The sequence below is a fragment of the Lichenostomus cassidix genome, unplaced genomic scaffold (genome assembly GCF_008360975.1).
Source record: "Lichenostomus cassidix isolate B80296 unplaced genomic scaffold, HeHo_3.0 HiC_scaffold_34, whole genome shotgun sequence".
NCBI classification, from domain to species: domain Eukaryota; kingdom Metazoa; phylum Chordata; class Aves; order Passeriformes; family Meliphagidae; genus Lichenostomus; species Lichenostomus cassidix.
This window is the reverse complement of record NW_028147431.1, coordinates 68,103-79,751: the sequence shown is the minus strand read 5'-3', so window position 1 is coordinate 79,751 and position 11,649 is coordinate 68,103. Positions and strand designations below refer to the sequence as shown.

The 11,649-nt window shown below is 56.3% G+C and overlaps 1 long non-coding RNA gene across 1 annotated transcript; it reads right to left on the bottom strand.

Annotated features, from left to right (window-relative positions):
• Positions 1-834: 834 nt before the first annotated feature.
• On the bottom strand, positions 835-5,902 carry LOC146423026 (uncharacterized). The gene is made up of 3 exons (XR_014847734.1): positions 5,836-5,902; positions 3,104-3,227; positions 835-856 (listed from the first exon to the last, which is right to left on the bottom strand). It is a non-coding gene; the product is annotated as an uncharacterized LOC146423026 (long non-coding RNA).
• Between the last annotated feature and the right edge of the window lie 5,747 nt (positions 5,903-11,649).

Genomic DNA, 11,649 nt, shown 5'->3' with positions numbered 1-11,649 from the left:
GAGGTGCTTTGGCCACGCCCATTAGGTGGCCACTCCCATAGAGTGACCACACCCAGAAAATGACCACGTTGACCCACATGATGTCCACTACCTGTGGGCAGTGGCCGGAGGGTCAGGGGTCAGGGATGGATGGATTGAGGTGATTTGGATGTGGCTATGGAGTGACCATGGCCGTGGAGTGACCAGAGCAAGGTGTGGTCAGTCAGTGGTCAGAGTGACCGCAGCACTTAGGGGTCAAAAATGGCCATAATGACCCGTTGGCCACACCCATGAAGTGACCACGCCCAGAGAGTGACCACGCCCAGAGAGTGACCACTCCCAGGCCTGGTGACAGTCAGGGGTTAAAGGTCAGTGGTCAGAGGGGCTCAGAGTGACCACAGCACTCAGTGGTCAGTAATGGCTCTATTAAGACCCTTTCACCACACCCACAGAGTGACCACACCCAGAAAATTACCACATTGACCCACATGATGTCCACTACCTGTGGTCAGCGAGATGTGGTCAGTGGCCGGAGAGGGTCACGGATGGATGGATTGAGGTGATTTGGACATGGCTATGGAGTGACCACAGCCATGGAGTGACCACACCCATAGAGTGACCACAGCCACAGAGTGACCACAGCCATAGAGTGACCACGTTCACCCGCATGATGTCCTCTACCTGGGGGGTCAGAGGTCAGCGGGGAGTGGTCAGTGGCCGGAGGGTCAGGGATGGATGGACTGAGGTGATTGGACATGGCTATGGAGTGACCACAGCCATAGTGTGACCACAGCCATGGAGTGACCACAGCCATAGTGTGACCACGCCCATCGAGTGACCACACCCAGAAAACTACCACCCGCATGATGTCCACTACCTGTGGTCAGCAGGAAGTGGTCAGTGGCCAGAGGGTCAGGGATGGATGGATTGAGGCGCTTTGGCCACACTCATAGAGTGACCACACCCATAGAGTGACCACACCCAGAAAATGACCACGTTGACCCACATGATGTCCACTACCTGTGGTCAGTGGCTGGAGGGTCAGGGGTCAGGGATGGATGCATTGAGGTGCTTTGGCCATGCCCCTTAGTGACCACACCCATGAAATGACCACAGCAACGTGTGGTCAGTCAGTGGTCAGAGGGAACTCAGAGTGACCACAGCACTTAGGGGTCAAAAATGGCCATAATGACCTGTTGGCCACACCCATGAAGTGACCATGCCCATAGACTGACCATGCCCATGAAGTGACCACTCCCAGGTCTGGTTACAGTTGGGAGTCAGTGGTCAGTGGCCAGAGAGGGTCAGGGATGGATGGATTGAGGTGATTTGGACATGGCTATGGAGTGACCACAGCCATAGTGTGACCACAGCCATGGAGTGACCACGTTCACCCACATGATGTCCGCTACCTGTGGTCAGTGCTCAGTGGTCAGTGTCCAGAGGGTCAGGGATGGCCAGATTGAGGTGCTTTGGCCACACCCATTAAGTGACCACACCCATAGAGTGACCACAGCAAGGTGTGGTCAGTCAGGGGTCAGAGGGAACTCAGAGTGACCACAGCACTTAGGAGTCAAAAATGGCCATAAGGAGCCCTTTGGCCACACCCATGAAGTGACCACGCCCATGAAGTGACCACGCCCATGAAGTGACCACACCCATGAAGTGGCCACGCCCATGAAGTGGCCACGCCCATGAAGTGACCACACCCATGAAGTGACCACACCCATGAAGTGGCCACGCCCATAGAGTGACCACTCCCAGGCCTGGTTACAGGTGGGATCAGTGGTCAGAGATCAGGAAAAGACAGATTGACACACTTTGGCCACGCCCATGAAGTGACCACACCCATGAACTGACCACACCCATGAACTGACCACACCCATGAAGTGACCACGCCAAGCCTTGGCAACTCCAGGAGTCAAAGGTCACGAATGACCCAATTTTCCCCCTTGGCCACACCCACGGTGACCACACCCAGAACTGACCACACCCCCTGACCCCTCCCTTTGGCCACACCCAGTGACCACGCCTTAGATGACCACACCACCACTCAACTGACCACTCCCCACTGACCCCTCTTCATCCTACTGACCACACTATACTGACCACACCCCACTGACCACACCCACCCCATCCCACTGACCACACCCTGCTGACCACACCCCACTGATCCCTACCCATTTCACTGACCCTTCCCTCACTGACCTCTCCCCACCCCACTGACCACATCCTGCTGACCACACCCCACTGACCACACCCCATTCCACTGACCACACCCCACTGACCACTCCCATCCCACTGACCCCACCCTGTTGACCATACCCCACTGACCACACCCCATTTCAGCCCCTCCCCCACCCCACTGACCCTTCCCAACCACACTGACCACACCCAACTGGCCACACCCCACTGACCCCTCCCCATCTCACTGACCACACCCTACTGACCACACCAAACCACCTGACCACACCCCATTTCACCCCTCACCACACCCACCCCCCCACCCAACTGACCACACCCAACTGACCCATCCCACCCCTGACCCTCCACACCAACTGACCACACCCCTCACCACCAACCACCACACCCAACTGACCACAACCCACTGACCCTCCCCACCCCATTTCACTGACCACACCCCACTGACCACACCACACCCCAACTGACCACACCCCACTACCACTCCCACCCACTGACCACATCCCACTGACCACACCCTCATTGACCCCTCCCCATCCCACTGACCACACCCATCCCGCTGACCACACCCCCACAACCACACCCCACCACACCCCAAACCCCCCCCACAACCCCCCCCACCCCACTGACCCCTCCCCATCCAACTGACCACACCCCACTGACCACACCCCATCCCACTGACCACACCCCATCCCACTGACCACACCCACACCCCACTGACCACACCCCACTGACCCTCCACACCCAACTGACCACACCCCACTACCACACCCACACTGACCCATCCCCCACTGACCACACCATCTGACCACACCCCCCACCACCTGACCACACCCCACTCACCCTCACCACACCCACCCACTGACCACACCCCCCGACCCCTCCCCCACCCCAATGTCCACCCCGCCGGCCCCTCCCCCACCTCATCCACTTGGGCCTGGGTCTGCTGCAGCCTCCTGTTGCTGGTCAGGTTGGGGGGAGGGGCGGGAGGTCCTCCCCCTTCACCCCCGGCGGGGGGAGGGGCGGCGGGGGCCGAGGGCGCCGACCTGCCGGGGGGTCAAAGGTCAGCGGGGACAGCGCCCGAGTGACACCGGGGTGACACCAGAGTGACCCCCAGGGACACCAGAGTGACCACAGTGACCCACAAACCCACAAACCACAAACACAACCACAAACACCAAACCACAAACCACAAAACCCAGGGACACCAGAGTGACCAGAGTGACAACAGAGTGACCACAAGTGACCCACAGGGACACCAGAGTGACCACAAAGTGACACCAACCACAAACCACAACACAACCACAAACCACAAACACAACCACAAACCCAAACACCAAACCACAAACCCACAAACCACAAACCACAAACACCAACCACACCCGATGGGTCCTGATGTCCACTGAGTGACCCCAGGGGCGTCCAAATGTCCCCAGAGTGACCCCAAGATGTCCCCAATGTCCCCAGAGTGACCCTTAGGGTGTCCAAATGTCCCCAGAGTGACCCTTAGGGTGTCCAAGGTGTCCCCAGAGTGACCCCAGGGTGTCCCCAATGTCCCCAGAGTGACCCTTAGGGTGTCCAAATGTCCACTCAGTGACCCTTAGGGTGTCCAAGGTGTCCCAAGAATGGACCTTAGGGTGTCCCCAATGTCCCCAGAGTGACCCCAAGACCACCCTGATGACAACTAGGGTGTCACCAATGTCCCCAGAATGACCACTGAGGTGTCCCCAATGTCCCCAGAGTGACCCCCAGGGTGTCCCAAATGTCCAAGTGACCCCCAGACCACCCTGGTGACCACTAGGGTGTCCCCAATGTCCCCAGAGTGACCACCAGGGTATCCCCAATGCCTGAGTGACCTCCAGGTGTCCCCAACGTCCCTTCAGTGATCTCTGAGGGTCCCCAACACCCCCTAAAGTGACCCCCGGGGTGTCCCCAATGTCCCCTGAGTGACCCCAGAGTGTCCCCAGAGTGACCCATGGGTGTCCCTAATGTCCGAGTGACCTCACCAGGGTGTCCCCAACATCCCCAGAGTGACCCCAAGACCACCCAGGTGACCCCCAGGGTGTCCCCAGTGTCCCCAGAGTGACCCCAAGACCATCCTGGTGACCCCCAGGGTGTCCCCAGCATCTGTAGAGTGACCCTCGAGGGTCCCCAGTGTGGCCTCAACATCCCCAAAGTGACCCCAAGACCATGCAGGTGACCCCCAGGGTGTCCCCGATGGCTGAGTGACCCTCAGGGATGGCCGAGGTGTCCCCAAAGTGACCCCTGGGTGTCCCCAATATTCATAAAGTGACCCTTGGGAGTCCCCAAAGTGACCGCGAGAGCACCCCGATGACCCCCAGGGTGTCCCCAATGTCCCCAGAGTGACCACTAGGATGTCCCCACCATCCCCAAGGTGACCCCAGGGGTGTCCCCAGGACCCAAGTGACCCCAAAGCCATCCTGGTGACCACTGGGGTGTCCTCAATGTCCCCAGAGTGACCCCAAGGGTCCCCAAAGTGACCCCCAGACCACCCTGGTGACCCCCAGGGTGTCCCCAATGTCCCCAGAGTGACCCTTGGGGATCCCCAGAGTGACCCATGGGTGTCCCCAGTGTCCCCAAAGTGTCCCCCAGGACGTCCCCAATGGTCCCCTCAGTGACCCCCAGACCACCCTGGTGATGCCCAGAGTGTCCCCGATGTCCCCAAAGTGACCAATGGGGTGTCCCCAGTGTCTGAGTGACCCCCAGACCACCCTGGTGATGCCCAGAGTGTCCCCAATGTCCCCAAAGTGACCCCCAGACCACCCTGGTGACCAGCAGAGTGTCCCCAATGTCCCCAAAGTGACCCCAACACCATCCTGGTGACCTCCAGAGTGTCCCCAACGCCCCCAGAGTGACCCCCAGGTGTCCCCAATGTCCCCTCGGTGACCCCCAGAGTGTCCCCAGCATCCCTAAAGTGGCCCCAGGGTGTCCCCAGTGTGACCCTTGGGTGTCCCCAATGTCCGAGTGACCCCCAGGGTGTCCCCAATGTCCCCTCAGTGACCCCCAGGGTGTCCCCAACATCCATCAAATGACCATTCGGGGTCCCCAAAGTGACCCCCAGACCACCCCGGTGACCCCCAGGATGTCTCAAATGTCCCCAGAGTGACCCTTGAGGGTCCCCAGAGTGACCCCAGGATGTCCCCAATGTCCCCAAAGTGACCCCCAGCCCACCCCGGTGACCCCCAGGATGTCCCCAACGTCCCCTCGGTGACCCCGGGGGGGTCACGAGCTCCAAGCCCCTCCCCCCCAGGCCGCCCCTCCCCCCGCAGCCCCCCCGCGGGGTGGGGGAGGGGCTGTCCCTCCCGGGGGTGGGGGAGGGGCGCCGGGAGAGGATTTTTTTCCCACCCCTCCCCCACCCTCTCCCCTCCCCCCCCGCTCTGCGTCGGATGCTAAAAATAGCCGCGGGGTGGGGGAGGGCGAGGAGAGACGTCCGGGGGTGGGGGATCTCGAGGGATGGTGGGGATGGGCGGCGGGGGGATGGGGGGTCCCGAACGGGGTGGGAGCGGGGGGTTTGGGGGGTTTCCCCTCCCCCATCCCAGCGCGGGGCGGGGGGGATGGGCGGGGCTGGGGGTCCCGGGCGGGGTGGGGGAGGGGCGGGGGTGCCGGGGTCCCGGGGGTGTCGCCCCCACTCACATCGCGAACGCGCGCGGTCGGTGCGGCCGAAGATGGCGGCGGGGGCGGCGCGAAGCATCCGGGAACCCTTGGGGAGGGAGGAGGGGGAGGAGGATGGGGATGGGGGGAGGGGTTTGGGATCGGGGGGTTGGGGGAGATGTGGGGCGCGGGAGGGTCTGGGGGGTTGGGGGGAGATGTGGGGCTCGGCAGGTGTATGGGGTGGGAGGAGCTATAGGGCAGGGAGGGTCTATGGGGATCTATGGGGAATCTATGGGGTCTATGGGGCACAGGAGGGTCTATAGGGCAGGAGGGATCTATGGGGCGCAGGGGGCGCTGTGGGGCTCAGCAGGTGCATGGGGTGGGAGGGGCTATAGGGGATCTATGGGGAATCTATGGGGTCTATGGGGCATCTATGGGGCAGGAGGGTCTATAGGGCACAGGGGATCTATGGGGCACAGGGGGGTCTATAGGGCAGGAGGCATCTATGGGGTCTATGGGGCACAGGGGGCGCTGTGGGGCTCGGCAGGTGCATTGGGGTGGGAGGAGCTATAGGGGATCCATAGGATCTATGGGATCTATGGGGCAGGAGGTTTATGGGGCAGGAGGGATCTATGGGATCTATGGGGCAGGAGGGTCTATGGGGCAGGAGGGTCTATGGGGGCTATGGGGCACAGGGGATCTATGGGGTCTGTGGGGCGCAGGGGGCGCTGTGGGGCTCGGCAGGTGCAGGGGGTGGGAGGAGCTATAGGAGATCTGTGGGATCTATGGGAAATCTCTGGGGAATCTGTGGGGTCTATAGGGTGGGAAGGTCTATAGGGCAGGAGGGATCTATGGGGTCTGTGGGGCACAGGAGGGTCTATGGGGCATGGAGGATCTATGGGGTCTATGGGGCACAGGGGGCGCTGTGGGGCTCGGCAGGTGTATATGGGGTGGGAGGAGCTATAGGGGATGAAGGATCTATAGGATCTATGGGGAATCTATGGGGTCTATGGGTCTGGAAGGTCTATGGGGCACAGAAGGTCTATAGGGCAGGAGGTCTATAGGATCTATGGGGCACAGGGGGCGCTGTGGGGCTGGGCTGGTGCATTGGGGTGGGAGGAGCTATAGGGGATCGATGCGGGATCTATGGGGAGTTTATGGGGTGGGAAGGTTTATGGGGCACAGGGGATCTATAGGGCAGGAGGGTCTATGGGATCTATAGGGCAGGAGGGTCTATGGGGTCTATGGGGCACAGGGGGCACTGTGGGGCTCAGCAGGTGCATTGGGTGGGAGGAGCTATGGGGCACAGAAGGGTCTATGGGGTCTATAGGGCAGGGGGAATCTATGGGGTGGGTAATCTATGGGGCACAGAGGGAATCTATGGGGTGGTGGGGTTATGGGGCATGAGAGATCTATGGGGCACAGGGGGCGCTGTGGGGCTCAGCAGGTGCATATGGGGTGGGAGGAGCTATAGGCGATCTATAGGATCTATGGGGCACAGGATGGTCTATGGGGTCTATAGGGCCTGGGGGGGTCTATGGGGTGGGAAGGTTTATAGGGCAGGAGGGATCTATGGGGCACAGGGGGGTCTATGGGGCAGGGAAGGGGATCTATGGGGCGGGGAAGGGGATCTATGGGGTGGGGGAGGATCTGTAGGGCAGGGAGGTCTATGGGGCAGGAGGATCTATGGGATCTATGGGATTTCTATGGTCTCTATGGGATCTCTGTGGGGTCTATGGGGATCTATGGGGTCTCTATGGCTCTCTATAGAATCTATAGGGTCTCTATGAGTGTCTATGGGGTTTCTATAGGATCTATAGGGTCTCTATGGGGTCTTTGGGGTTTCTATGGGGTCTTTGGGGTTTCTATGGGGTCTTTGGGGTTTCTATGGGTCTCTCTGGGGTCTCTATGGGCTCTCTTTGGGGTCTCTATAGGATCTATGGGGTCTCTGTGGGGTCTATGGGTCTCTATGGGTCTCTATAGGGTTTCTGTGGGGGCTCTATGGGATCTATGGGGTCTCTATGGGGTTTCTATAGGATCTATGGGGTCTTTGGGGTTTCTATGGGTCTCTAGGGATCTCTATGGGATCTATAGGGTTTCTGTGGGGTCTATGGGGTCTCTATGATCTCTATGGGGTCTCTATGGGTTTCTGTAGGATCTATGGGTCTCTATAGTTCTCTATGGGGTATCTATGGGGTCTCTATGGGATCTATGGGGTCTCTATGGGATCTATGGGGTCTCTATGTGTCTCCATGTGTCTTTATGGGGTCTCTATGGGGCTCTGTGGGGTCTCTATGGGCTCTATAGGGTCTCTATGGGGTTTCTATGGGGCAGGTGGATCTATGGGTCTCTATAGGGTCTCTATAGGATCTATGGGGTTTCTGTGGGGTCTCTATGGGATCTCTGGGTCTCTGTGGGTTTCTATAGGATCTATGGGGTCTCTATGGGGTCTTTGGGGTTTCTATGGATCTCTATGGGATCTATAGGACCTATAGGGTCTCTTTGGGGTGTCTATGGGGTCTCTATGGGTCTCTATGGAGTCTCTATGGGATCTATGGGTCTCTATAGGGTCTACAGGATCTTTGGGGTCTCTATAGGGTCTCAGCCCCTCCCCCCCCAAGGACACTCAGAGACACAAAAACCAAAAACACAACAACTTTATTGGGGGAGGGGCGGGAAAACCCCAAATAATGGGGGAGGGGCAGAGAGACCCCCAAAAATGGGGGAGGGGAGAGACCCTAAAATGGGGGAGGGGAGAAAAAAACCCCAAAAATGGGGGGAGGGGCAGGAAAAACCCCAAAAATGGGGGAGGGGAGAGAAAAACCCCAAAATAAAATAGGGAAACCCCAAAATTATGGGGGAGGGGAGACCCCAAATGGTGGGGGAGGGGAGCTGGCAGTGGATTTGGGGCAATTTTGGGGTGGTTTTGGGGTATTTTGGGGCAATTTTGGGGCGATTTTGGGGTGGTTTTTGGGGTTTTGGGGGATCTCAGGAGGCAGTTTGGGGGTCCTGGGGGGATTTTTGGGGTGTTTTTCAGGGATTTTGGGGTGGTTTTAGCAGATTTTGGGGTTTTTTGAGGGATTTTTGGGGTGGTTTTGGGGCAATTTTGGGGTATTTTGGCGATTTTGGGTGGTTTGGGGGATTTTGGGGATCTCAGGAGGCAGTTTGGGGGTTCTGGGGGGATTTTGGGGTGGTTTTGGGGCAGATTTTCGGGTTTTTTTGGGGGATTTTGGGGTGGTTTTGGCGGATTTTGGGGGCGAATTTTGGGGGTATTTTGGCGATTTTGGGGTGGTTTTAGGGGATTTGGGGATCTCAGGGGAGCAGTTTGGTCCTGGGGGATTTTGGGGGTAGTTTGGGGGATTTTGGGGTGTTTTTTGGCAGGTTTTGGGGTTTTTTGAGGGATTTTTGGGGCAATTTTGGGGTATTTTGGCGATTTTGGGGTGGTTTTGGGGGATTTTGGGCAGGTTTTGGGGGTTTGAGGGATTTTGGGGGGATTTTGGCATTTTGGGGTGGTTTAGGGGAATTTGGGCGTTGGGGTATTTTGGAGATTTTGGGGTGGATTTAGGGGATTTTGGGGATCTCAGGAGGCAGTTTGGGGGTCCTGGGGGGATTTTGGGGTAATTTTGGGGGATTTGGGGTGGTTTTAGAGATTTTGGGGTTTTGAGGGATTTTTGGGGGATTTTGGCGATTTTTGGGGTGGTTTTGGGGGAATTTGGGGCGATTTTGGGGTCTTTTGGGGTGGTTTGGGGGTAATTTTGGAGAACTTTGGGATGTTTTTGGGGATTTTGGGGTGGTTTTGGGGGATTTTGGGGTTTTTTTTCTGGGATTTTTTGGGGTTTTTTTCTGGGATTTTGGGGTTTCCACAACAATTTTTGCAGATTTTGGGGTTTTTTTCTGGGATTTTGGGGTTTTTTTCTGGGATTTTTGGGGTTTTTTCTGGGATTTTGGGGTGGTTTTGGGGGATTTGGGGTTTTTTTCTGGGATTTTGAGGTGGTTTTGGCAGATTTTGGGGTTTTTTCTGGGATTTTGGGGTTTTTTTCTGGGATTTTGGGGTGGTTTTGGCAGATTTGGGGTTTTTTTCTGGGATTTTTGGGGTTTTTTCTGGGATTTTTGGGGTTTTTTCTGGGATTTTGGGTTTTTTTCTGGGATTTCGGGGTGGTTTTTGGGGCATTTTTCAGGGATTTTGCGGCAAATTTAAGGATTTTTCAGGGATTTCAGGTATTTTGGGGCATTTTAGGGTAATTTTGGGTATTTTGGGGTAATTTGGAGGTGACTTTGGGGTAGTTTTCAGTAATTTTGGGGTGATTTTGAGGGATTTTGGGGGTCAGGGATTTCTGGTTGATTTTCAGGGATTTTTGAGGTGGTTTTAGTGGATTTTGAGGAATTTTAAGGTGGTTTTTGGGGGATTTTTGGGTGGTTTTGGGGATCTCATAGGTCAGGGATTTTGGGGATGATTTTAGGATAATTTTGGGGTGATTTTGGGATATTTTGGGGTCAGGATGGACAGTAACTGGGCAGCAGAGTGACCCCTGACCCAGGGCTGGTTTTGGGGGGATTTTGGGCAGATTTTAGGGGATTTTGGGGTATTTTAAGGTGGTTTTTGGGGATTTTGGGGTCTCAGAGATCAGGGATTTTTGGGGTGATTCCAGGTGAGTCTCAGGTGAGTCTCAGGTGTCAGGATGGGGGATTTTGGGCAGATTTTAGGGGATTTTGGGTTTTTTTCCAGGGATTTCAGGGTGTTTTTTGGGGTAGTTTTTGGGGATTTTGGGGTCTCAGAAGTTCAGGGATTTTTGGGGTGATTCCAGGTGAGTCTCAGGTGAGTCTCAGGTGTCAGGACGGGGGATTTTGGGGCAGATTTTAGGGGATTTTGGGTTTTTTTCAGAGATTTCAGGGTGTTTTTTGGGGTAGTTTTTGGGGATTTTGGGGTCTCAGAGGTTCAGGGATTTTTGGGGTGATTCCAGGTGAGTCTCAGGTGAGTCTCAGGTGAGTCTCAGGTGTCAGGACGGCGGATTTTGGGCACATTTTAGGGGATTTTGGGTTTTTTTCCAGGGATTTCAGGGTGTTTTTTGGGGTAGTTTTTGGGGATTTTGGGGTCTCAGAAGTTCAGGGATTTTTGGGGTGATTCCAGGTGAGTCTCAGGTGAGTCTCAGGTGTCAGGACGGGGGATTTTGGGGCAGATTTTAGGGGATTTTGGGTTTTTTTCAGAGATTTCAGGGTGTTTTTTGGGGTAGTTTTTGGGGATTTTGGGGTCTCAGAGGTTCAGGGATTTTTGGGGTGATTCCAGGTGAGTCTCAGGTGAGTCTCAGGTGAGTCTCAGGTGAGTCTCAGGTGAGTCTCAGGTGTCAGGACGGCGGATTTTGGGCACATTTTAGGGGATTTTTGGGTTTTTTTCAGGGATTTCAGGTGTTTTTTGGGGTAGTTTTTGGGGATTTTGGGGTCTCAGAGATTCAGGGATTTTTGGGATGGTTTCAGGTGAGTCTCAGGTGAGTCTCAGGTGAGTCTCAGGTGAGTCTCAGGTGTCAGGATGGGGGATTTTGGGCACATTTTAGGGGATTTTTGGGTTTTTTTCAGGGATTTCAGGTGTTTTTTGGGGTAGTTTTTGGGGATTTTGGGGTCTCAGAGATTCAGGGATTTTTGGGATGGTTTCAGGTGAGTCTCAGGTGAGTCTCAGGTGAGTCTCAGGTGAGTCTCAGGTGTCAGGATGGGGGATTTTGGGCAGATTTTAGGGGATTTTGGGGTTTTTTTCAGAGATTTCAGGATGGTTTTTGGGGATTTTGGGGTCTCAGAGGTTCAGGGATTTTTGGGGTGAGTCTCAGGTGAGTCTCAGGTGAGTCTCAGGTGTCAGGACGGGGGATT